This window comes from Triturus cristatus, chromosome 12 (assembly GCF_964204655.1).
Source record: "Triturus cristatus chromosome 12, aTriCri1.1, whole genome shotgun sequence".
NCBI classification, from domain to species: domain Eukaryota; kingdom Metazoa; phylum Chordata; class Amphibia; order Caudata; family Salamandridae; genus Triturus; species Triturus cristatus.
This window is the reverse complement of record NC_140595.1, coordinates 248,664,683-248,689,582: the sequence shown is the minus strand read 5'-3', so window position 1 is coordinate 248,689,582 and position 24,900 is coordinate 248,664,683.

The window sequence follows — 24,900 nt, the reverse complement described above, 5'->3', positions numbered from 1 at the left end:
TAAGGTCTTAACTCTAACTCTGGCCTACTGGTTAAGGTCTTAACTCTTACTCTGGCCTAATAGCTAAGGTCTTAGACTCGTACTATGGCCTACAGGTTAAGGTCTTAACTCTTACTCTGGCCTACAGGTTAAGGTATTAACTCTTACTCTGGCCTACGGGTTAAGATCTTAACTCTTACTCTGGCCTAATAGCTAAGGTCTTAGACTCGTACTCTGGCGTAATGGTTAAGGTCTTCACTCTTAATCTGGCCTAATAGCTAAGGTCTTAACTCTTACTCTGGCCTAATAGCTAAGGTCTTAACTCTTACTCTGGCCTACTGGTTAAAGTCTTAACTCTTACTCTGGCCTAATAGCTAAGGTCTTAACTCTTACTCTGGCCTAATAGCTAAGGTCTTAGACTTGTACTATGGCCTACTGGTTAAGGTCTTAACTCTTACTCTGGCCTAATAGCTAAGGTCTTAACTCTTACTCTGGCCTAATAGCTAAGGTCTTAACTCTTACTCTGGTCTAATATCTAAGGTCTTAGACTCGTACTATGGCCTACAGGTTAAGGTCTTAACTCTTACTCTGGCCTACAGGTTAAGGTCTTAACTCTTACTCTGGCCTACTGGTTAAGGTCTTATCTCTTACTCTGGCCTAATAGCTAAGGTCTTAGACTTGTACTCTGGCCTAATGGTTAAGGTCTTAATTCTTACTCTGGCCTAATAGCTATGGTCTTAGACTCGTACTCTGGCCTAATGGTTAAGGTCTTAATTCTTACTCTGGCCTAATAGCTATGGTCTTAGACTCATACTCTGGCCTAATGGCTAAGGTCTTAACTCTTACTCTGGCCTACTGGTTAAGGTCTTAACTCTTACTCAGGCCTAATGGTTAAGGTCTTAACTCTTACTCTAGCCTAATAGCTAAGGTCTTAGACTCGTACTCTGGCCTAATGGTTAAGGTCTTAACTCTTACTCTGGCCTACTGGTTAAGGTCTTAACTCTTACTCTGGCCTACTGGTTAATGTCTTAACTCTTACTCTGGCCTAATAGCTAAGGTCTCAGACTCGTACTATGACCTACAGGTTAAGGTCTTAACTCTTACTCTGGCCTACTGGTTAAGGTCTTAACTCTTACTCTGGCCTAATAGCTAAGGTCTTAGACTCATACTATGGCCTACAGGTTAAGGTCTTAACTCTTACTCTGGCCTACTGGTTAAGGTCTTAACTCTTACTCTGGCCTAATGGCTAAGGTCTTAGACTCGTACTCTGCCCTAATGGTTAAGGTCTTAACTCTTACTCTGGCCTACTGGTTAAGGTCTTAACTCTTACTCTGGCCTAATAGCTAAGGTCTTACATCTTACTCTGGCCTAATATCTAAGGTCTTAGACTCGTTCTATGGCCTAAAGATTAAGGTCTTAACTCTTACTCTGGCCTACAGGTTAAGGTCTTAACTCTAACTCTGGCCTACTGGTTAAGGTCTTAACTCTTACTCTGGCCTAATAGCTAAGGTCTTAGACTCGTACTCTGGCCTAATGGTTAGGGTCTTAACTCTTACTCTGGCCTAATAGCTAAGGTCTTAACTCTTACTCTGGGCTACTGGTTAAGGTCTTAGAATCGTACTCTGGCCTACTGGTTAAGGTCTTAACTCTTACTCTGGCCTACTGGTTAAGGTCTTAACTCTTACTCTAGCATAATAGCTAAAGTCTTAACTCTTACGCTGGCCTAAAAGCTAAGGTCTTAGACTCTAACTCTGGCCTACAGGTTAAGGTCTTAACTCTTACTCTGGCCTACTGGTTAAGGTTTTAACTCTTACTCTGGCCAAATAGCTAAGGTCTTAGACTCGTACTCTGGCCTACTGGTTAAGGTCTTAACTCTTACTCTTCTGGACTACTGGTTAAGGCCTTAACTCTTACTCTGGCCTAATAGCTAAGGTCTTAGTCTCGTACTCTGGCCTACTGGTTACGGTCTTAACTCTTACTCTGGCCTAATAGCTAAGGTCTTAACTCTTACTCTGGCCTAATAGCTAAAGTCTTAACTCTTACTCTGGCCTAATGGCTAAGGTCTTAGACTCATACTCTGCCCTAATGGTTAAGGTCTTAACTCTTACTCTGGCCTACTGGTTAAGGTCTTAACTCTTACTCTGGCCTAATAGCTAAGGTCTTACATCTTACTCTGGCCGAATATCTAAGGTCTTAGACTCGTTCTATGGCCTAAAGATTAAGGTCTTAACTCTTACTCTGGCCTACAGGTTAAGGTCTTAACTCTAACTCCGGCCTACTGGTTAAGGTCTTAACTCTTACTCTGGCCTAATAGCTAAGGTCTTAGACTCGTACTATGGCCTACAGGTTAAGGTCTTAACTCTTACTCTGGCCTACAGGTTAAGGTCTTAACTCTTACTCTGGCCTACGGGTTAAGGTCTTAATTCTTACTCTGGCCTAATAGCTAAGGTCTTAGACTCGTACTCTGGCGTAATGGTTAAGGTCTTAACTCTTAATCTGGCCTAATAGCTAAGGTCTTAACTCTTACTCTGGCCTAATAGCTAAGGTCTTAACTCTTACTCTGGCCTAATAGCTAAGGTCTTAACTCTTACTCTGGCCTACTGGTTAAAGTCTTAACTCTTACTCTGGCCTAATAGCTAAGGTCTTAACTCTTACTCTGGCCTAATAGCTAAGGTCTTAGACTTGTACTATGGCCTACTGGTTAAGGTCTTAACTCTTACTCTGGCCTAATAGCTAAGGTCTTAACTCTTACTCTGGCCTAATAGCTAAGGTCTTAACTCTTACTCTGGCCTAATATCTAAGGTCTTAGACTCGTACTATGGCCTACAGGTTAAGGTCTTAACTCTTACTCTAGCCTACAGGTTAAGGTCTTAACTCTTACTCTGGCCTACTTGTTAAGGTCTTATCTCTTACTCTGGCCTAATAGCTAAGGTCTTAGACTCTAACTCTGGCCTACAGGTTAAGGTCTTAACTCTTACTCTGGCCTAATAGCTAAGGTCTTAGACTCGTACTCTGGCCTAATGGTTAAGGTCTTAACTCTTACTCTGGCCTACTGGTTAAGGTCTTAACTCTTACTCTGGCCTACTGGTTAAGGTCTTAACTCTTACTCTGGCCTACTGGTTAAGGTTTTAACTCTTACTCTGGCCTACTGGGTAAGGTCTTAACTCTTACTCTGGCCTAATAGCTAAGGTCTTAGACCCGTACTCTGGCCTAATGGTTAAGGTCTTAACTCTTACTCTGGCTTAATAGCTAAGGTCTCAGACTCGTACTATGGCCTGCAAGTTAAGGTCTCAGACTCGTACTATGGCCTACTGGTTAATGTCTTAACTCTTACTCTGGCCTATTAGCTAAGGTCTTAGACTCGTACTATGGCCTACAGGTTAAGGTCTTATCTCTTAGTCTGGCCTACTGGTTAAGGTCTTAACTCTTACTCTGGCCTAATGGCTAAGGTCTTAGACTCGTTCTCTGGCCTAATGGTTAAGGTCTTAACTCTTACTCTGGCCTAATAGCTAAGGTCTTAACTCTTACTCTGGCCTAATGGTTAGGGTCTTAACTCTCACTCTGGCCTACTTGTTAAGGTCTTAATCCTTACTCTGGCCTAATAGCTAAGGTCTTAACCCTTACACTGGCCTAATGGCTAAGGTCTTAATACTTACTCTGGCCTACTGGTTAAGGTCTTAACTCTTACTCTGGCCTAATAGCTAAGGTCTTAGACTCGTACTCTGGACTACTGGTTAAGGTCTTAACTCTTACTCTGGCCTAAGGGGCTAAGGTCTTAGACTCATACTCTTGCCTACTGGTTAAGGTCTTAACTCTTACTCTGGCCTACTGGTTAAGGTCTTAACTCTTACTCTGGCCTAATAGCTAAGGTCTTAGACTCATACTCTGACCTAATGGTTAAGGTCTTAACTCTTACTCTGGCCTAATAGCTAAGGTCTCAGACTCGAACTATGGCCTACAGGTTAAGGTCTTAACTCTTAATCTGGCCTACTGGTTAAGGTCTTAACTCTTACTCTGGCCTAATAGCTAAGGTCTTAGACTCGTACTCTGGCCTAATGGTTAAGGTCTTAACTCTTACTCTGGGCTACTGGTTAAGGTCTTAGACTCGTACTCTGGCCTACTGGTTAAGGTCTTAACTCTTGCTCTGGCCTACTGGTTAAGGTCTTAAGTCTTACTCTGGCCTACTGGTTAACGTCTTAACTCTTGCTCTGGCCTAATAGCTAAAGTCTTAACTCTTACGCTGGCCTAAAAGCTAAGGTCTTAGACTCTAACTCTGGCCTACAGGTTAAGGTCTTAACTCTTACTCTGGCCTTCTGGTTAAGGTCTTAACTCTTACTCTGGCCTACTGGTTAAGGTCTTAACTCTTACTCTGGCCTAATAGCTAAGGTCTTAGTCTCGTTCCCTGGCCTACTGGTTAAGGTCTTAACCCTTACTCTGGCCTAATAGCTAAGGTCTTAGACTCGTACTCTGGCCTACTGGTTAAGGTCTTAACTCTTACTCTGGCCTAATAGCTAAGGTCTGAGTAGCGTACTCTGGCCTAATTGTTAAGGTCTTAACTCTTAATCTGGCCTAATAGATAAGGTCTCAGACTCGTACTATGGCCAACAGGTTAAGGTCTTAACTCTTAATCTGGCCTACTGGTTAAGGTCTTAACTCTTACTCTGGCCTAATAGCTAAGGTCTTAGACTCGTACTCTGGCCTAATGGTTAAGGTCTTAATTCTTACTCTGGCCTACTGGTTAAGGTCTTAACTCTTACTCTGGCCTAATAGCTAAGGTATTAGACTCGTACTCTGACCTACTGGTTAAGGTCTTAACTCTTACTCTGGCCTAATAGCTAAGGTCTTAACTCTTACTCTGGCCAAATAGCTAAGGTCTTAGACTCGTACTCTGGCCTACTGGTTAAGGTCTTAACTCTTACTCTGGCCTACTGGTTAAGGTCTTAATTCTTACTCTGGCCTAATAGCTAAGGTCTTAGTCTCATTCCCTGGCCTACTGGTTAAGGTCCTAACTCTTACTCTGGCCTAATAGCTAAGGTCTTAGACTCGTACTCTGGCCTACTGGTTAAGGTCTTAACTCTTACTCTGGCCTAATAGCTAAGGTCTCAGACTCGTACTATGGCCTACAGGTTAAGGTCTTAACTCTTACTCTGGGCTACTAGTTAAGGTCTTAACTCTTACTCTGTCCTAATAGCTAAGGTCTTAGACTCAACTATGGCCTACAGGTTAAGGTCTTAACTCTTACTCTGCCCTACTGGTTAAGGTCTTAACTCTTACTTTGGCCTAATGGCTAAGGTCTTAGACTCGTACGCTGGCCTAATGGTTAAGGTCTTAACTCTTACTCTGGCCTAATAGCTAAGGTCTTAACTCTTACTCTGACCTAATAGCTAAGGTCTTAGACTTGTACCATGGCCTACAGGTTAAGGTCGTAACTCTTACTCTGGCCTACAGGTTAAGGTCTTAACTCTTACTCTGGCCTACGGGTTAAGGTCTTAACTCTTACTCTGGCCTAATAGCTAAGTTCTTAACTCTTACTCTGGCATAATAGCTAAGGTCTTAACTCTTACTCTGGCCTAATAGCTAAGGTCTTAACTCTTACTCTGGCCTAATAGCCAAGGTCTTAACTCTTACTCTGGCCTACTGATTAAGGTCTTAACTCTTACTCTGGCCTAATAGCTAAGGTCTTAACTCTTACTCTGGCCTAAGAGCTAAGGTCTTAGACTCGTACTATGGCCTGCAGGTTAAGGTCTTAACTCTTACTCTGGCCTACTGGTTAAGGTCTTAACTCTTACTCTGGCCTAATAGCTAAGGTCTTAGACTCGTACTCTGGCCTAATGGTTAAGGTCTTAATTCTTACTCTGGCCTAATAGCTATGGTCTTAGACTCGTACTCTGGCCTAATGGATAAGGTCTTAACTCTTACTCTGGCCTACTGGTTAAGGTCTTAACTCTTACTCTGGCCTAATGGTTAAGGTCTTAACTCTTACTCTAGCCTAATAGCTAAGGTCTTAGAATCGTACTCTGGCCTACAGGTTAAGGTCTTAACTCTTATTCTGGCCTAATAGCTAAGGTCTTAACTCTTACTCTGGCCTAATGGTTAAGGTCTTAACTCTTACTCTAGCCTAATAGCTAAGGTCTTAGAATTGTACTCTGGCCTACAGGTTAAGGTCTTAACTCTTATTCTGGCCTAATAGCTAAGGTCTTAACTCTTACTCTGGCCTAATAGCTAAGGTCTTATACTTGTACCATGGCCTACAGGTTAAGGTATTAACTCTTACTCTGGCCTACAGGTTAAGGTCTTAACTCTTACTCTGGCCTACGGGTTAAGATCTTAACTCTTACTCTGGCCTAATAGCTAAGTTCTTAGACTTGTATTCTGGCCTAATAGCTAAGGTCTTAACTCTCACTCTGGCATAATAGCTAAGGTCTTAGACTCGTACTCTGGCCTAATGGTTAAGGTCTTAACTCTTACTCTGGCCTAATAGCTAAGGTCTTAACTCTTACTCTGGCCTAATAGCTAAGGTCTTAACTCTTACTCTGGCCTACTGGTTAAGGTCTTAACTCTTACTCTGGCCTAATAGCTAAGGTCTTAACTCTTACTCTGGCCTAATAGCTAAGGTCTTAGACTCGTACTCTGGCCTACTGGTTAAGGTCTTAACTCTTACTCTGGCCTAATAGCTAAGGTCTTAGTCTCGTACTCTGGCCTACTGGTTACGGTCTTAACTCTTACTCTGGCCTAATAGCTAAGGTCTTAACTCTTACTCTGGCCTAATAGCTAAAGTCTTAACTCTTACTCTGGGCTAATGGCTAAGGTCTTAGACTCATACTCTGCCCTAATGGTTAAGGTCTTAACTCTTACTCTGGCCTACTGGTTAAGGTCTTAACTCTTACTCTGGCCTAATAGCTAAGGTCTTACATCTTACTCTGGCCTAATATCTAAGGTCTTAGACTCGTTCTATGGCCTAAAGATTAAGGTCTTAACTCTTACTCTGGCCTACAGGTTAAGGTCTTAACTCTAACTCTGGCCTACTGGTTAAGGTCTTAACTCTTACTCTGGCCTAATAGCTAAGGTCTTAGACTCGTACTATGGCCTACAGGTTAAGGTCTTAACTCTTACTCTGGCCTACAGGTTAAGGTCTTAACTATTACTCTGGCCTACGGGTTAAGGTCTTAACTCTTACTCTGGCCTAATAGCTAAGGTCTTAGACTCGTACTCTGGCGTAATGGTTAAGGTCTTAACTCTTAATCTGGCCTAATAGCTAAGGTCTTAACTCTTACTCTGGCCTAATAGCTAAGGTCTTAACTCTTACTCTGGCCTAATAGCTAATGTCTTAACTCTTACTCTGGCCTAATAGCTAAGGTCTTAGACTTGTACTATGGCCTACTGGTTAAGGTCTTAACTCTTACTCTGGCCTAATAGCTAAGGTCTTAACTCTTACTCTGGCCTAATATCTAAGGTCTTAGACTCGTACTATGGCCTACAGGTTAAGGTCTTAACTCTTACTCTGGCCTACAGGTTAAGGTCTTAACTCTTACTCTGGCCTACTGGTTAAGGTCTTATCTCTTACTCTGGCCTAATAGCTAAGGTCTTAGACTTGTACTCTGGCCTAATGGTTAAGGTCTTAATTCTTACTCTGGCCTAATAGCTATGGTCTTAGACTCGTACTCTGGCCTAATAGCTAAGGTCTTAACTCTTACTCTGGCCTAATAGCTAAGGTCTTAGACTCGTACTATGGCCTACAGGTTAAGGTCTTAACTCTTACTCTGGCCTACTGGTTAAGGTCTTAACTCTTACTCTGACCTAATGGTTAAGCTCTTAACTCTTACTCTGGCCTAATAGCTAAGGTCTTAGACTCGTACTCTGGCCTAATGGTTAAGGTCTTAACTCTTACTCTGGCCTACTGGTTAAGGTCTTAACTCTTACTCTGGCCTACTGGTTAAGGTCTTAACTCTTACTCTGGCCTACTGGTTAAGGTTTTAACTCTTACTCTGGCCTACTGGGTAAGGTCTTAACTCTTACTCTGGCCTAATAGCTAAGGTCTTAGACCCGTACTCTGGCCTAATGGTTAAGGTCTTAACTCTTACTCTGGCTTAATAGCTAAGGTCTCAGACTCGTACTATGGCCTGCAAGTTAAGGTCTCAGACTCGTACTATGGCCTACTGGTTAATGTCTTAACTCTTACTCTGGCCTAATAGCTAAGGTCTTAGACTCGTACTATGGCCTACAGGTTAAGGTCTTATCTCTTAGTCTGGCCTACTGGTTAAGGTCTTAACTCTTACTCTGGCCTAATGGCTAAGGTCTTAGACTCGTACTCTGGCCTAATGGTTAAGGTCTTAACTCTTACTCTGGCCTAATAGCTAAGGTCTTAACTCTTACTCTGGCCTAATGGTTAAGGTCTTAACTCTCACTCTGGCCTACTTGTTAAGGTCTTAACCCTTACTCTGGCCTAATAGCTAAGGTCTTAACCCTTACACTGGCCTAATGGCTAAGGTCTTAACACTTACTCTGGCCTACTGGTTAAGGTCTTAACTCTTACTCTGGCCTAATAGCTAAGGTCTTAGACTCGTACTCTGGACTACTGGTTAATGTCTTAACTCTTACTCTGGCCTAAGGGGCTAAGGTCTTAGACTCATACTCTTGCCTACTGGTTAAGGTCTTAACTCTTACTCTGGCCTACTGGTTAAGGTCTTAACTCTTACTCTGGCCTAATAGCTAAGGTCTTAGACTCATACTCTGACCTAATGGTTAAGGTCTTAACTCTTACTCTGGCCTAATAGCTAAGGTCTCAGACTCGAACTATGGCCTACAGGTTAAGGTCTTAACTCTTAATCTGGCCTACTGGTTAAGGTCTTAACTCTTACTCTGGCCTAATAGCTAAGGTCTTAGACTCGTACTCTGGCCTAATGGTTAAGGTCTTAACTCTTACTCTGGGCTACTGGTTAAGGTCTTAGACTCGTACTCTGGCCTACTGGTTAAGGTCTTAACTCTTGCTCTGGCCTACTGGTTAAGGTCTTAAGTCTTACTCTGGCCTACTGGTTAACGTCTTAACTCTTGCTCTGGCCTAATAGCTAAAGTCTTAACTCTTACGCTGGCCTAAAAGCTAAGGTCTTAGACTCTAACTCTGGCCTACAGGTTAAGGTCTTAACTCTTACTCTGGCATTCTGGTTAAGGTCTTAACTCTTACTCTGGCCTACTGGTTAAGGTCTTAACTCTTACTCTGGCCTAATAGCTAAGGTCTTAGTCTCGTTCCCTGGCCTACTGGTTAAGGTCTTAACCCTTACTCTGGCCTAATAGCTAAGGTCTTAGACTCGTACTCTGGCCTACTGGTTAAGGTCTTAACTCTTACTCTGGCCTAATAGCTAAGGTCTGAGTAGCGTACTCTGGCATAATTGTTAAGGTCTTAACTCTTAATCTGGCCTAATAGATAAGGTCTCAGACTCGTACTATGGCCAACAGGTTAAGGTCTTAACTCTTAATCTGGCCTACTGGTTAAGGTCTTAACTCTTACTCTGGCCTAATAGCTAAGGTCTTAGACTCGTACTCTGGCCTAATGGTTAAGGTCTTAACTCTTACTATGGCCTACTGGTTAAGGTCTTAACTCTTACTCTGGCCTAATAGCTAAGGTATTAGACTCGTACTCTGGCCTACTGGTTAAGGTCTTAACTCTTACTCTGGCCTAATAGCTAAGGTCTTAACTCTTACTCTGGCCAAATAGCTAAGGTCTTAGACTCGTACTCTGGCCTAATGGTTAAGGTCTTAACTCTTACTCTGGCCTACTGGTTAAGGTCTTAACTCTTACTCTGGCCTAATAGCTAAGGTATTAGACTCGTACTCTGGCCTACTGGTTAAGGTCTTAACTCTTACTCTGGCCTAATAGCTAAGGTCTTAACTCTTACTCTGGCCAAATAGCTAAGGTCTTAGACTCGTACTCTGGCCTACTGGTTAAGGTCTTAACTCTTACTCTGGCCTACTGGTTAAGGTCTTAATTCTTACTCTGGCCTAATAGCTAAGGTCTTAGTCTCATTCCCTGGCCTACTGGTTAAGGTCCTAACTCTTACTCTGGCCTAATAGCTAAGGTCTTAGACTCGTACTCTGGCCTACTGGTTAAGGTCTTAACTCTTACTCTGGCCTAATAGCTAAGGTCTCAGACTCGTACTATGGCCTACAGGTTAAGGTCTTAACTCTTACTCTGGGCTACTAGTTAACGTCTTAACTCTTACTCTGTCCTAATAGCTAAGGTCTTAGACTCAACTATGGCCTACAGGTTAAGGTCTTAACTCTTACTCTGCCCTACTGGTTAAGGTCTTAACTCTTACTCTGGCCTAATGGCTAAGGTCTTAGACTCGTACTCTGGCCTAATGGTTAAGGTCTTAACTCTTACTCTGGCCTAATAGCTAAGGTCTTAACTCTTACTCTGACCTAATAGCTAAGGTCTTAGGCTTGTACCATGGCCTACAGGTTAAGGTCGTAACTCTTACTCTGGCCTACAGGTTAAGGTCTTAACTCTTACTCTGGCCTACGGGGTAAGGTCTTAACTCTTACTCTGGCCTAATAGCTAAGTTCTTAACTCTTACTCTGGCATAATAGCTAAGGTCTTAACTCTTACTCTGGCCTAATAGCTAAGGTCTTAACTCTTACTCTGGCCTAATAGCCAAGGTCTTAACTCTTACTCTGGCCTACTGATTAAGGTCTTAACTCTTACTCTGGCCTAATAGCTAAGGTCTTAACTCTTACTCTGGCCTAAGAGCTAAGGTCTTAGACTCGTACTATGGCCTGCAGGTTAAGGTCTTAACTCTTACTCTGGCCTACTGGTTAAGGTCTTAACTCTTACTCTGGCCTAATAGCTAAGGTCTTAGACTCGTACTCTGGCCTAATGGTTAAGGTCTTAATTCTTACTCTGGCCTAATAGCTATGGTCTTAGACTCGTACTCTGGCCTAATGGATAAGGTCTTAACTCTTACTCTGGCCTACTGGTTAAGGTCTTAACTCTTACTCTGGCCTAATGGTTAAGGTCTTAACTCTTACTCTAGCCTAATAGCTAAGGTCTTAGAATCGTACTCTGGCCTACAGGTTAAGGTCTTAACTCTTATTCTGGCCTAATAGCTAAGGTCTTAACTCTTACTCTGGCCTAATGGTTAAGGTCTTAACTCTTACTCTAGCCTAATAGCTAAGGTCTTAGAATTGTACTCTGGCCTACAGGTTAAGGTCTTAACTCTTATTCTGGCCTAATAGCTAAGGTCTTAACTCTTACTCTGGCCTAATAGCTAAGGTCTTATACTTGTACCATGGCCTACAGGTTAAGGTATTAACTCTTACTCTGGCCTACAGGTTAAGGTCTTAACTCTTACTCTGGCCTACGGGTTAAGATCTTAACTCTTACTCTGGCCTAATAGCTAAGTTCTTAGACTTGTATTCTGGCCTAATAGCTAAGGTCTTAACTCTCACTCTGGCATAATAGCTAAGGTCTTAGACTCGTACTCTGGCCTAATGGTTAAGGTCTTAACTCTTACTCTGGCCTAATAGCTAAGGTCTTAACTCTTACTCTGGCCTAATAGCTAAGGTCTTAACTCTTACTCTGGCCTACTGGTTAAGGTCTTAACTCTTACTCTGGCCTAATAGCTAAGGTCTTAACTCTTACTCTGGCCTAATAGCTAAGGTCTTAGACTCGTACTCTGGCCTACTGGTTAAGGTCTTAACTCTTACTCTGGCCTAATAGCTAAGGTCTTAGTCTCGTACTCTGGCCTACTGGTTACGGTCTTAACTCTTACTCTGGCCTAATAGCTAAGGTCTTAACTCTTACTCTGGCCTAATAGCTAAAGTCTTAACTCTTACTCTGGCCTAATGGCTAAGGTCTTAGACTCATACTCTGCCCTAATGGTTAAGGTCTTAACTCTTACTCTGGCCTACTGGTTAAGGTCTTAACTCTTACTCTGGCCTAATAGCTAAGGTCTTACATCTTACTCTGGCCTAATATCTAAGGTCTTAGACTCGTTCTATGGCCTAAAGATTAAGGTCTTAACTCTTACTCTGGCCTACAGGTTAAGGTCTTAACTCTAACTCTGGCCTACTGGTTAAGGTCTTAACTCTTACTCTGGCCTAATAGCTAAGGTCTTAGACTCGTACTATGGCCTACAGGTTAAGGTCTTAACTCTTACTCTGGCCTACAGGTTAAGGTCTTAACTATTACTCTGGCCTACGGGTTAAGGTCTTAACTCTTACTCTGGCCTAATAGCTAAGGTCTTAGACTCGTACTCTGGCGTAATGGTTAAGGTCTTAACTCTTAATCTGGCCTAATAGCTAAGGTCTTAACTCTTACTCTGGCCTAATAGCTAAGGTCTTAACTCTTACTCTGGCCTAATAGCTAATGTCTTAACTCTTACTCTGGCCTAATAGCTAAGGTCTTAGACTTGTACTATGGCCTACTGGTTAAGGTCTTAACTCTTACTCTGGCCTAATAGCTAAGGTCTTAACTCTTACTCTGGCCTAATATCTAAGGTCTTAGACTCGTACTATGGCCTACAGGTTAAGGTCTTAACTCTTACTCTGGCCTACAGGTTAAGGTCTTAACTCTTACTCTGGCCTACTGGTTAAGGTCTTATCTCTTACTCTGGCCTAATAGCTAAGGTCTTAGACTTGTACTCTGGCCTAATGGTTAAGGTCTTAATTCTTACTCTGGCCTAATAGCTATGGTCTTAGACTCGTACTCTGGCCTAATAGCTAAGGTCTTAACTCTTACTCTGGCCTAATAGCTAAGGGCTTAGACTCGTACTATGGCCTACAGGTTAAGGTCTTAACTCTTACTCTGGCCTACTGGTTAAGGTCTTAACTCTTACTCTGACCTAATGGTTAAGCTCTTAACTCTTACTCTGGCCTAATAGCTAAGGTCTTAGACTCGTACTCTGGCCTAATGGTTAAGGTCTTAACTCTTACTCTGGCCTACTGGTTAAGGTCTTAACTCTTACTCTGGCCTACTGGTTAAGGTCTTAACTCTTACTCTGGCCTACTGGTTAAGGTTTTAACTCTTACTCTGGCCTACTGGGTAAGGTCTTAACTCTTACTCTGGCCTAATAGCTAAGGTCTTAGACCCGTACTCTGGCCTAATGGTTAAGGTCTTAACTCTTACTCTGGCTTAATAGCTAAGGTCTCAGACTCGTACTATGGCCTGCAAGTTAAGGTCTCAGACTCGTACTATGGCCTACTGGTTAATGTCTTAACTCTTACTCTGGCCTAATAGCTAAGGTCTTAGACTCGTACTATGGCCTACAGGTTAAGGTCTTATCTCTTAGTCTGGCCTACTGGTTAAGGTCTTAACTCTTACTCTGGCCTAATGGCTAAGGTCTTAGACTCGTACTCTGGCCTAATGGTTAAGGTCTTAACTCTTACTCTGGCCTAATAGCTAAGGTCTTAACTCTTACTCTGGCCTAATGGTTAAGGTCTTAACTCTCACTCTGGCCTACTTGTTAAGGTCTTAACCCTTACTCTGGCCTAATAGCTAAGGTCTTAACCCTTACACTGGCCTAATGGCTAAGGTCTTAACACTTACTCTGGCCTACTGGTTAAGGTCTTAACTCTTACTCTGGCCTAATAGCTAAGGTCTTAGACTCGTACTTTGGACTACTGGTTAAGGTCTTAACTCTTACTCTGGCCTAAGGGGCTAAGGTCTTAGACTCATACTCTTGCCTACTGGTTAAGGTCTTAACTCTTACTCTGGCCTACTGGTTAAGGTCTTAACTCTTACTCTGGCCTAATAGCTAAGGTCTTAGACTCATACTCTGGCCTAATGGTTAAGGTCTTAACTCTTACTCTGGCCTAATAGCTAAGGTCTCAGACTCGTACTATGGCCTACAGGTTAAGGTCTTAACTCTTAATCTGGCCTACTGGTTAAGGTCTTAACTCTTACTCTGGCCTAATAGCTAAGGTCTTAGACTCGTACTCTGGCCTAATGGTTAAGGTCTTAACTCCTACTCTGGGCTACTGGTTAAGGTCTTAGACTCGTACTCTGGCCTACTGGTTAAGGTCTTAACTCTTGCTCTGGCCTACTGGTTAAGGTCTTAAGTCTTACTCTGGCCTACTGGTTAACGTCTTAACTCTTGCTCTGGCCTAATAGCTAAAGTCTTAACTCTTACGCTGGCCTAAAAGCTAAGGTCTTAGACTCTAACTCTGGCCTACAGGTTAAGGTCTTAACTCTTACTCTGGCCTTCTGGTTAAGGTCTTAACTCTTACTCTGGCCTACTGGTTAAGGTCTTAACTCTTACTCTGGCCTAATAGCTAAGGTCTTAGTCTCGTTCCCTGGCCTACTGGTTAAGGTCTTAACCCTTACTCTGGCCTAATAGCTAAGGTCTTAGACTCGTACTCTGGCCTACTGGTTAAGGTCTTAACTCTTACTCTGGCCTAATAGCTAAGGTCTGAGACGCGTACTCTGGCCTAATTGTTAAGGTCTTAACTCTTAATCTGGCCTAATAGATAAGGTCTCAGACTCGTACTATGGCCAACAGGTTAAGGTCTTAACTCTTAATCTGGCCTACTGGTTAAGGTCTTAACTCTTACTCTCGCCTAATAGCTAAGGTCTTAGACTCGTACTCTGGCCTAATGGTTAAGGTCTTAACTCTTACTCTGGCCTACTGGTTAAGGTCTTAACTCTTACTCTGGCCTAATAGCTAAGGTATTAGACTCGTACTCTGGCCTACTGGTTAAAGTCTTAACTCCTACTCTGGCCTAATAGCTAAGGTCTTAACTCTTACTCTGGCCAAATAGCTAAGGTCTTAGACTCGTACTCTGGCCTACTGGTTAAGGTCTTAACTCTTACTCTGGCCTACTGGTTAAGGTCTTAATTCTTACTCTGGCCTAATAGCTAAGGTCTTAGTCTCATTCCCTGGCCTACTGGTTAAGGTCCTAACTCTTACTCTGGCCTAATAGCTAAGGTCTTAGACTCGTACTCTGGCCTACTGGTTAAGGTCTTAACTCTTACTCTGGCCTAATAGCTAAGGTCTCAGACTCGTACTATGGCCTACAGGTTAAGGTCTTAACTCTTACTCTGGGCTACTAGTTAAGGTCTTAACTCTTACTCTGTCCTAATAGCTAAGGTCTTAGACTCAACTATGGCCTACAGGTTAAGGTCTTAACTCTTACTCTGCCCTACTGGTTAAGGTCTTAACTCTTACTCTGGCCTAATGGCTAAGGTCTTAGACTCGTACTCTGGCCTAATGGTTAAGGTCTTAACTCTTACTCTGGCCTAATAGCTAAGGTCTTAACTCTTACTCTGGCCTAATAGCTAAGGTCTTAGACTTGTACCATGGCCTACAGGTTAAGGTCTTAACTCTTACTCTGGCCTACAGGTTAAGGTCTTAACTCTTACTCTGGCCTACGGGTTAAGGTCTTAACTCTTACTCTGGCCTAATAGCTAAGTTCTTAACTCTTACTCTGGCATAATAGCTAAGGTCTTAACTCTTACTCTGGCCTAATAGCTAAGGTCTTAACTCTTACTCTGGCCTAATAGCCAAGGTCTTAACTCTTACTCTGGCCTACTGATTAAGGTCTTAACTCTTACTCTGGCCTAATAGCTAAGGTCTTAACTCTTACTCTGGCCTAAGAGCTAAGGTCTTAGACTTGTACCATGGCCTACAGGTTAAGGTCTTAACTCTTACTCTGGCCTACAGGTTAAGGTCTTAACTCTTACTCTGGCCTACGGGTTAAGGTCTTAACTCTTACTCTGGCCTAATAGCTAAGTTCTTAACTCTTACTCTGGCATAATAGCTAAGGTCTTAACTCTTACTCTGGCCTAATAGCTAAGGTCTTAACTCTTACTCTGGCCTAATAGCCAAGGTCTTAACTCTTACTCTGGCCTACTGATTAAGGTCTTAACTCTTACTCTGGCCTAATAGCTAAGGTCTTAACTCTTACTCTGGCCTAAGAGCTAAGGTCTTAGACTCGTACTATGGCCTGCAGGTTAAGGTCTTAACTCTTACTCTGGCCTAATAGCTAAGGTCTTAGACTCGTACTCTGGCCTAATGGTTAAGGTCTTAATTCTTACTCTGGCCTAATAGCTATGGTCTTAGACTCGTACTCTGGCCTAATGGTTAAGGTCTTAACTCTTACTTTGGCCTACTGGTTAAGGTCTTAACTCTTACTCTGGCCTAATGGTTAAGGTCTTAACTCTTACTCTAGCCTAATAGCTAAGGTCTTAGAATCGTACTCTGACCTACAGGTTAAGGTCTTAACTCTTATTCTGGCCTAATAGCTAAGGTCTTAACTCTTACTCTGGCCTAATGGTTAAGGTCTTAACTCTTACTCTAGCCTAATAGCTAAGGTCTTAGAATTGTACTCTGGCCTACAGGTTAAGGTCTTAACTCTTATTCTGGCCTAATAGCTAAGGTCTTAACTCTTACTCTGGCCTAATAGCTAAGGTCTTAGACTCGTACTCTGGCCTAATGGTTAAGGTCTTAACTCTTACTCTGGGCTACTGGTTAAGTTCTTAGACTCGTACTCTGGCCTACTGGTTAAGGTCTTAACTCTTACTCTGGCCTACAGGTTAAGGTCTTAACTCTCACTCTGGCCTACGGGTTAAGATCTTAACTCTTACTCTGGCCTAATAGCTAAGTTCTTAGACTTGTATTCTGGCCTAATAGCTAAGGTCTTAACTCTCACTCTGGCATAATAGCTAAGGTCTTAGACTCGTACTCTGGCCTAATGGTTAAGGTCTTAACTCTTACTCTGGCCTAATAGCTAAGGTCTTAACTCTTACTCTGGCCTACTGGTTAAGGTCTTAACTCTTACTCTGGCCTAATAGCTAAGGTCTTAACTCTTACTCTGGCCTAATAGCTAAGGTCTTAGACTCGTACTCTGGCCTACTGGTTAAGGTCTTAACTCTTACTCTGGCCTAATAGCTAAGGTCTTAGACTCGTACTCTGGCCTAATGGTTAAGGTCTTAACTCTTACTCTGGCCTCATAGCTAAGGTCTTAGACTCATACTCTGGCCTAATAGCTAAGGTCTTAACTCTTACTCTGGCCTAATAGCTAAGGTCTCAGACTCGTGCTATGGCCTACAGGTTAAGGTCTTAACTCTTACTCTGGGCTACAGGTTAAGGTCTTAACTCTTACTCTGCCCTACTGTTTAAGGTCTTAACTCTTACTCTGGCCTAATGGCTAAGGTCTTAGACTCGTACTCTGGCCTAATGGTTAAGGTCTTAACTCTTACTCTGGCCTAATAGCTAAGGTCTTAGACTCGTACTCTGGCCTACTGGTTAAGGTATTAACTCTTACTCTGGCCTAATAGCTAAGGTCTTAACTCTTACTCTGGCCTAATAGCTAAGGTCTTAGACTTGTACCATGGCCTACAGGTTAAGGTCTTAACTCTTACTCTGGCCTACGGGTTAAGGTCTTAACTCTTACTCTGGCCTAATAGCTAAGTTCTTAACTCTTACTCTGGCATAATAGCTAAGGTCTTAGACTTGTACTCTGGCCTAATGGTTAAGGTCTTAACTCTTACTCTGGTCTAATAGCTAAGGTCTTAACTCTTACTCTGGCCTAATAGCTAAGGTCTTAACTTTTACTCTGGCCTACTGGTTAAGGTCTTAACTCTTACTCTGGCCTAAAAGCTAAGGTCTTAACTCTTACTCTGGCCTAATAGCTAAGGTCTTAGACTCGTACTATGGCCTGCAGGTTAAGGTCTTAACTCTTACTCTGGCCTACTGGTTAAGGTCTTAACTCTTACTCTGGCCTAATAGCTAAGGTCTTAGACTCGTACTCTGGCCTAATGGTTAAGGTCTTAATTCTTACTCTGGCCTAATAGCTATGGTCTTAGACTCGTACTCTGGCCTAATGGTTAAGGTCTTAACTCTTACTCTGGCCTACTGGTTAAGGTCTTAACTCTTACTCTGGCCTAATGGTTAAGGTCTTAACTCTTACTCTAGCCTAATAGCTAAGGTCTTAGAATGGTACTCTGGCCTACATGTTAAGGTCTTAACTCTTATTCTGGCCTAATAGCTAAGGTCTTAACTCTTACTCTGGCCTAATGGTTAAGGTCTTAACTCTTACTCTAGCCTAATAGCTAAGGTCTTAGAATCGTACTCTGGCCTAATGGTTAAGGTCTTAACTCTTATTCTGGCCTAATAGCTAACGTCTTAACTCTTACTCTGGCCTAATAGCTAAGGTCTTAGACTTGTACCATGGCCTACAGGTTAAGGTCTTAACTCTTACTCTGGCCTACAGGTTAAGGTCTTAACTCTTACTCTGGCCTACGGGTTAAGGTCTTAACTCTTACTCTGGCCTAATAGCTAAGTTCTTAGACTTGTATTCTGGCCTAATAGCTAAGGTCTTAACTCTCACTCTTGCATAATAGCTAAGGTCTTAGACTCGTACTCTGGCCTAATGGTTAAGGTCTTAACTCTTACTCTGGCCTAATAGCTAAGGTCTTAACTCTTACTCTGGCCTAATAGCTAAGGTCTTAACTCTTACTCTTGCCTACTGGTTAAGGTCTTAACTCTTACTCTGGCCTAATAGCTAAGGTCTTAACTCTTTCTCTGGCCTAATAGCTAAGGTCTTAGACTTGTACTCTGGCCTACTGGTTAAGGTCTTAACTCTTACTCTGGCCTAATAGCTAAGGTCTTAGACTCGTACTCTAGCCTAATGGTTAAGGTCTTAACTCTTACTCTGGCCTAATAGCTAAGGTCTCAGACTCGTACTATGGCCTACAGGTTAAGGTCTTAACTCTTAATCTGGCCTAATGGTTAAGGTCTTAACTCTTACTCTGGCCTAATAGCTAAGGTCTCAGACTCGTACTATGGCCTACAGGTTAAGGTCTTAACTCTTAATCTGGCCTACTGGTTAAGGTCTTAACTCTTACTCTGGCCTAATAGCTAAGGTCTTAGACTAGTACTCTGGCCTAATGGTTAAGGTCTTAACTCTTACTCTGGGCTACTGGTTAAGGTCTTAGACTCGTACTCTGGCATACTGGTTAAGATCTTAACTCTTACTCTGGCCTACTGGTTAAGGTCTTAACTCTTACTCTGACCTACTGGTTAAGGTCTTAACTCTTGCTCTGGCCTAATAGCTAAAGTCTTAACTCTTACTCTGGCCTAATGGCTAAGGTCTTAGACTCATACTCTGCCCTAATGGTTAAGGTCTTAACTCTTACTCTGGCCTACTGGTTAAGGTCTTAACTCTTACTCTGGCCTAATAGCTAAGGTCTTACATCTTACTCTGGCCTAATATCTAAGGTCTTAGACTCGTTCTATGGCCTAAAGATTAAGGTCTTAACTCTTACTCTGGCCTACAGGTTAAGGTCTTAACTCTAACTCTGGCCTACTGGTTAAGGTCTTAACTCTTACTCTGGCCTAATAGCTAAGGTCTTAGACTCGTACTATGGCCTACAGGTTAAGGTCTTAACTCTTACTCTGGCCTACAGGTTAAGGTCTTAACTATTACTCTGGCCTACGGGTTAAGGTCTTAACTCTTACTCTGGCCTAATAGCTAAGGTCTTAGACTCGTACTCTGGCGTAATGGTTAAGGTCTTAACTCTTAATCTGGCCTAATAGCTAAGGTCTTAACTCTTACTCTGGCCTAATAGCTAAGGTCTTAACTCTTACTCTGGCCTAATAGCTAATGTCTTAACTCTTACTCTGGCCTAATAGCTAAGGTCTTAGACTTGTACTATGGCCTACTGGTTAAGGTCTTAACTCTTACTCTGGCCTAATAGCTAAGGTCTTAACTCTTACTCTGGCCTAATAGCTAAGGTCTTAACTCTTACTCTGGCCTAATATCTAAGGTCTTAGACTCGTACTATGGCCTACAGGTTAAGGTCTTAACTCTTACTCTGGCCTACAGGTTAAGGTCTTAACTCTTACTCTGGCCTACTGGTTAAAGGTTAAGGTCTTAACTCTTACTCTGGCCTACAGGTTAAGGTCTTAACTCTTACTCTGGCCTACTGGTTAAGGTCTTAACTCTTACTCTGGCCTAATAGCTAAGGTCTTAGACTCGTACTCTGGCCTAATGGTTAAGGTCTTAACTCTTACTTTGGCCTACTGGTTAAGGTCTTAACTCTTACTCTGGCCTAATGGTTAAGGTCTTAACTCTTACTCTGGCCTACTGGTTAAGGTCTTAACTCTTACTCTGGCCTAATGGTTAAGGTCTTAACTCTTACTCTAGCCTAATAGCTAAGGTCTTAGAATGGTACTCTGGCCTACAGGTTAAGGTCTTAACTCTTATTCTGGCCTAATAGCTAAGGTCTTAACTCTTACTCTGGCCTAATGGTTAAGGTCTTAACTCTTACTCTAGCCTAATAGCTAAGGTCTTAGAATCGTACTCTGGCCTAATGGTTAAGGTCTTAACTCTTATTCTGGCCTAATAGCTAACGTCTTAACTCTTACTCTGGCCTAATAGCTAAGGTCTTAGACTTGTACCATGGCCTACAGGTTAAGGTCTTAACTCTTACTCTGGCCTACAGGTTAAGGTCTTAACTCTTACTCTGGCCTACGGGTTAAGGTCTTAACTCTTACTCTGGCCTAATAGCTAAGTTCTTAGACTTGTATTCTGGCCTAATAGCTAAGGTCTTAACTCTCACTCTTGCATAATAGCTAAGGTCTTAGACTCGTACTCTGGCCTAATGGTTAAGGTCTTAACTCTTACTCTGGCCTAATAGCTAAGGTCTTAACTCTTACTCTGGCCTAATAGCTAAGGTCTTAACTCTTACTCTTGCCTACTGGTTAAGGTCTTAACTCTTACTCTGGCCTAATAGCTAAGGTCTTAACTCTTTCTCTGGCCTAATAGCTAAGGTCTTAGACTTGTACTCTGGCCTACTGGTTAAGGTCTTAACTCTTACTCTGGCCTAATAGCTAAGGTCTTAGACTCGTACTCTAGCCTAATGGTTAAGGTCTTAACTCTTACTCTGGCCTAATAGCTAAGGTCTCAGACTCGTACTATGGCCTACAGGTTAAGGTCTTAACTCTTAATCTGGCCTAATGGTTAAGGTCTTAACTCTTACTCTGGCCTAATAGCTAAGGTCTCAGACTCGTACTATGGCCTACAGGTTAAGGTCTTAACTCTTAATCTGGCCTACTGGTTAAGGTCTTAACTCTTACTCTGGCCTAATAGCTAAGGTCTTAGACTAGTACTCTGGCCTAATGGTTAAGGTCTTAACTCTTACTCTGGGCTACTGGTTAAGGTCTTAGACTCGTACTCTGGCATACTGGTTAAGATCTTAACTCTTACTCTGGCCTACTGGTTAAGGTCTTAACTCTTACTCTGACCTACTGGTTAAGGTCTTAACTCTTGCTCTGGCCTAATAGCTAAAGTCTTAACTCTTACTCTGGCCTAATGGCTAAGGTCTTAGACTCGTTCTATGGCCTAAAGATTAAGGTCTTAACTCTTACTCTGGCCTACAGGTTAAGGTCTTAACTCTAACTCTGGCCTACTGGTTAAGGTCTTAACTCTTACTCTGGCCTAATAGCTAAGGTCTTAGACTCGTACTATGGCCTACAGGTTAAGGTCTTAACTCTTACTCTGGCCTACAGGTTAAGGTCTTAACTATTACTCTGGCCTACGGGTTAAGGTCTTAACTCTTACTCTGGCCTAATAGCTAAGGTCTTAGACTCATACTCTGGCGTAATGGTTAAGGTCTTAACTCTTAATCTGGCCTAATAGCTAAGGTCTTAACTCTTACTCTGGCCTAATAGCTAAGGTCTTAACTCTTACTCTGGCCTAATAGCTAATGTCTTAACTCTTACTCTGGCCTAATAGCTAAGGTCTTAGACTTGTACTATGGCCTACTGGTTAAGGTCTTAACTCTTACTCTGGCCTAATAGCTAAGGTCTTAACTCTTACTCTGGCCTAATAGCTAAGGTCTTAACTCTTACTCTGGCCTAATATCTAAGGTCTTAGACTCGTACTATGGCCTACAGGTTAAGGTCTTAACTCTTACTCTGGCCTACAGGTTAAGGTCTTAACTCTTACTCTGGCCTACTGGTTAAGGTCTTATCTCTTACTCTGGCCTAATAGCTAAGGTCTTAGACTTGTACTCTGGCCTAATGGTTAAGGTCTTAATTCTTACTCTGGCCTAATAGCTATGGTCTTAGACTCGTACTCTGGCCTAATAGCTAAGGTCTTAACTCTTACTCTGGCCTAATAGCTAAGGTCTTAGACTCGTACTATGGCCTACAGGTTAAGGTCTTAACTCTTACTCTGGCCTACTGGTTAAGGTCTTAACTCTTACTCTGACCTAATGGTTAAGCTCTTAACTCTTACTCTGGCCTAATAGCTAAGGTCTTAGACTCGTACTCTGGCCTAATGGTTAAGGTCTTAACTCTTACTCTGGCCTACTGGTTAAGGTCTTAACTCTTACTCTGGCCTACTGGTTAAGGTCTTAACTCTTACTCTGGCCTACTGGTTAAGGTTTTAACTCTTACTCTGGCCTACTGGGTAAGGTCTTAACTCTTACTCTGGCCTAATAGCTAAGGTCTTAGACCCGTACTCTGGCCTAATGGTTAAGGTCTTAACTCTTACTCTGGCTTAATAGGTAAGGTCTCAGACTCGTACTATGGCCTGCAAGTTAAGGTCTCAGACTCGTACTATGGCCTACTGGTTAATGTCTTAACTCTTACTCTGGCCTAATAGCTAAGGTCTTAGACTCGTACTATGGCCTACAGGTTAAGGTCTTATCTCTTAGTCTGGCCTACTGGTTAAGGTCTTAACTCTTACTCTGGCCTAATGGCTAAGGTCTTAGACTCGTACTCTGGCCTAATGGTTAAGGTCTTAACTCTTACTCTGGCCTAATAGCTAAGGTCTTAACTCTTACTCTGGCATAATGGTTAAGGTCTTAACTCTCACTCTGGCCTACTTGTTAAGGTCTTAACCCTTACTCTGGCCTAATAGCTAAGGTCTTAACCCTTACACTGGCCTAATGGCTAAGGTCTTAACACTTACTCTGGCCTACTGGTTAAGGTCTTAACTCTTACTCTGGCCTAATAGCTAAGGTCTTAGACACGTACTCTGGACTACTGGTTAAGGTCTTAACTCTTACTCTGGCCTAAGGGGCTAAGGTCTTAGACTCATACTCTTGCCTACTGGTTAAGGTCTTAACTCTTACTCTGGCCTACTGGTTAAGGTCTTAACTCTTACTCTGGCCTAATAGCTAAGGTCTTAGACTCATACTCTGGCCTAATGGTTAAGGTCTTAACTCTTACTCTGGCCTAATAGCTAAGGTCTCAGACTCGTACTATGGCCTACAGGTTAAGGTCTTAACTCTTACTCTGGCCTAATAGCTAAGGTCTCAGACTCGTACTATGGCCTACTGGTTAAGGTCTTAACTCTTACTCTGGCCTAATGGCTAAGGTCTTAGACTCGTACTCTGCCCTAATGGTTAAGGTCTTAACTCTTACTCTGGCCTACTGGTTAAGGTCTTAACTCTTACTCTGGCCTAATAGCTAAGGTCTTACATCTTACTCTGGCCTAATATCTAAGGTCTTAGACTCGTTCTATGGCCTAAAGATTAAGGTCTTAACTCTTACTCTGGCCTACAGGTTAAGGTCTTAACTCTAACTCTGGCCTACTGGTTAAGGTCTTAACTCTTACTCTGGCCTAATAGCTAAGGTCTTAGACTCGTACTCTGGCCTAATGGTTAAGGTCTTAACTCTTACTCTGGCCTAATAGCTAAGGTCTTAACTCTTACTCTGGCCTACAGGTTAAGGTCTTAACTCTTACTCTGGCCTAATAGCTATGGTCTTAGACTCGTACTCTGGCCTAATGGTTAAGGTCTTAACTCTTACTCTGGGCTACTGGTTAAGGTCTTAGAATCGTACTCTGGCCTACTGGTTAAGGTCTTAACTCTTACTCTGGCCTACTGGTTAAGGTCTTAACTCTTACTCTAGCATAATAGCTAAAGTCTTAACTCTTACGCTGGCCTAAAAGCTAAGGTCTTAGACTCTAACTCTGGCCTACAGGTTAAGGTCTTAACTCTTACTCTGGCCTACTGGTTAAGGTTTTAACTCTTACTCTGGCCAAATAGCTAAGGTCTTAGACTCGTACTCTGGCCTACTGGTTAAGGTCTTAACTCTTACTCTTCTGGACTACTGGTTAAGACCTTAACTCTTACTCTGGCCTAATAGCTAAGGTCTTTGTCTCGTACTCTGGCCTACTGGTTACGGTCTTAACTCTTACTCTGGCCAAATAGCTAAGGTCTTAACTCTTACTCTGGCCTAATAGCTAAAGTCTTAACTCTTACTCTGGCCTAATGGCTAAGGTCTTAGACTCATACTCTGCCCTAATGGTTAAGGTCTTAACTCTTACTCTGGCCTACTGGTTAAGGTCTTAACTCTTACTCTGGCCTAATAGCTAAGGTCTTACATCTTACTCTGGCCTAATATCTAAGGTCTTAGACTCGTTCTATGGCCTAAAGATTAAGGTCTTAACTCTTACTCTGGCCTACAGGTTAAGGTCTTAACTCTAACTCTGGCCTACTGGTTAAGGTCTTAACTCTTACTCTGGCCTAATAGCTAAGGTCTTAGACTCGTACTATGGCCTACAGGTTAAGGTCTTAACTCTTACTCTGGCCTACAGGTTAAGGTCTTAACTCTTACTCTGGCCTACGGGTTAAGGTCTTAACTCTTACTCTGGCCTAATAGCTAAGGTCTTAGACTCGTACTCTGGCGTAATAGTTGAGGTCTTAACTCTTAATCTGGCCTAATAGCTAAGGTCTTAACTCTTACTCTGGCCTAATAGCTAAGGTCTTAACTCTTACTCTGGCCTAATAGCTAAGGTCTTAACTCTTACTCTGGCCTACTGGTTAAAGTCTTAACTCTTACTCTGGCCTAATAGCTAAGGTCTTAACTCTTACTCTGGCCTACTAGCTAAGGTCTTAGACTTGTACTATGGCCTACTGGTTAAGGTCTTAACTCTTACTCTGGCCTAATAGCTAAGGTCTTAACTCTTACTCTG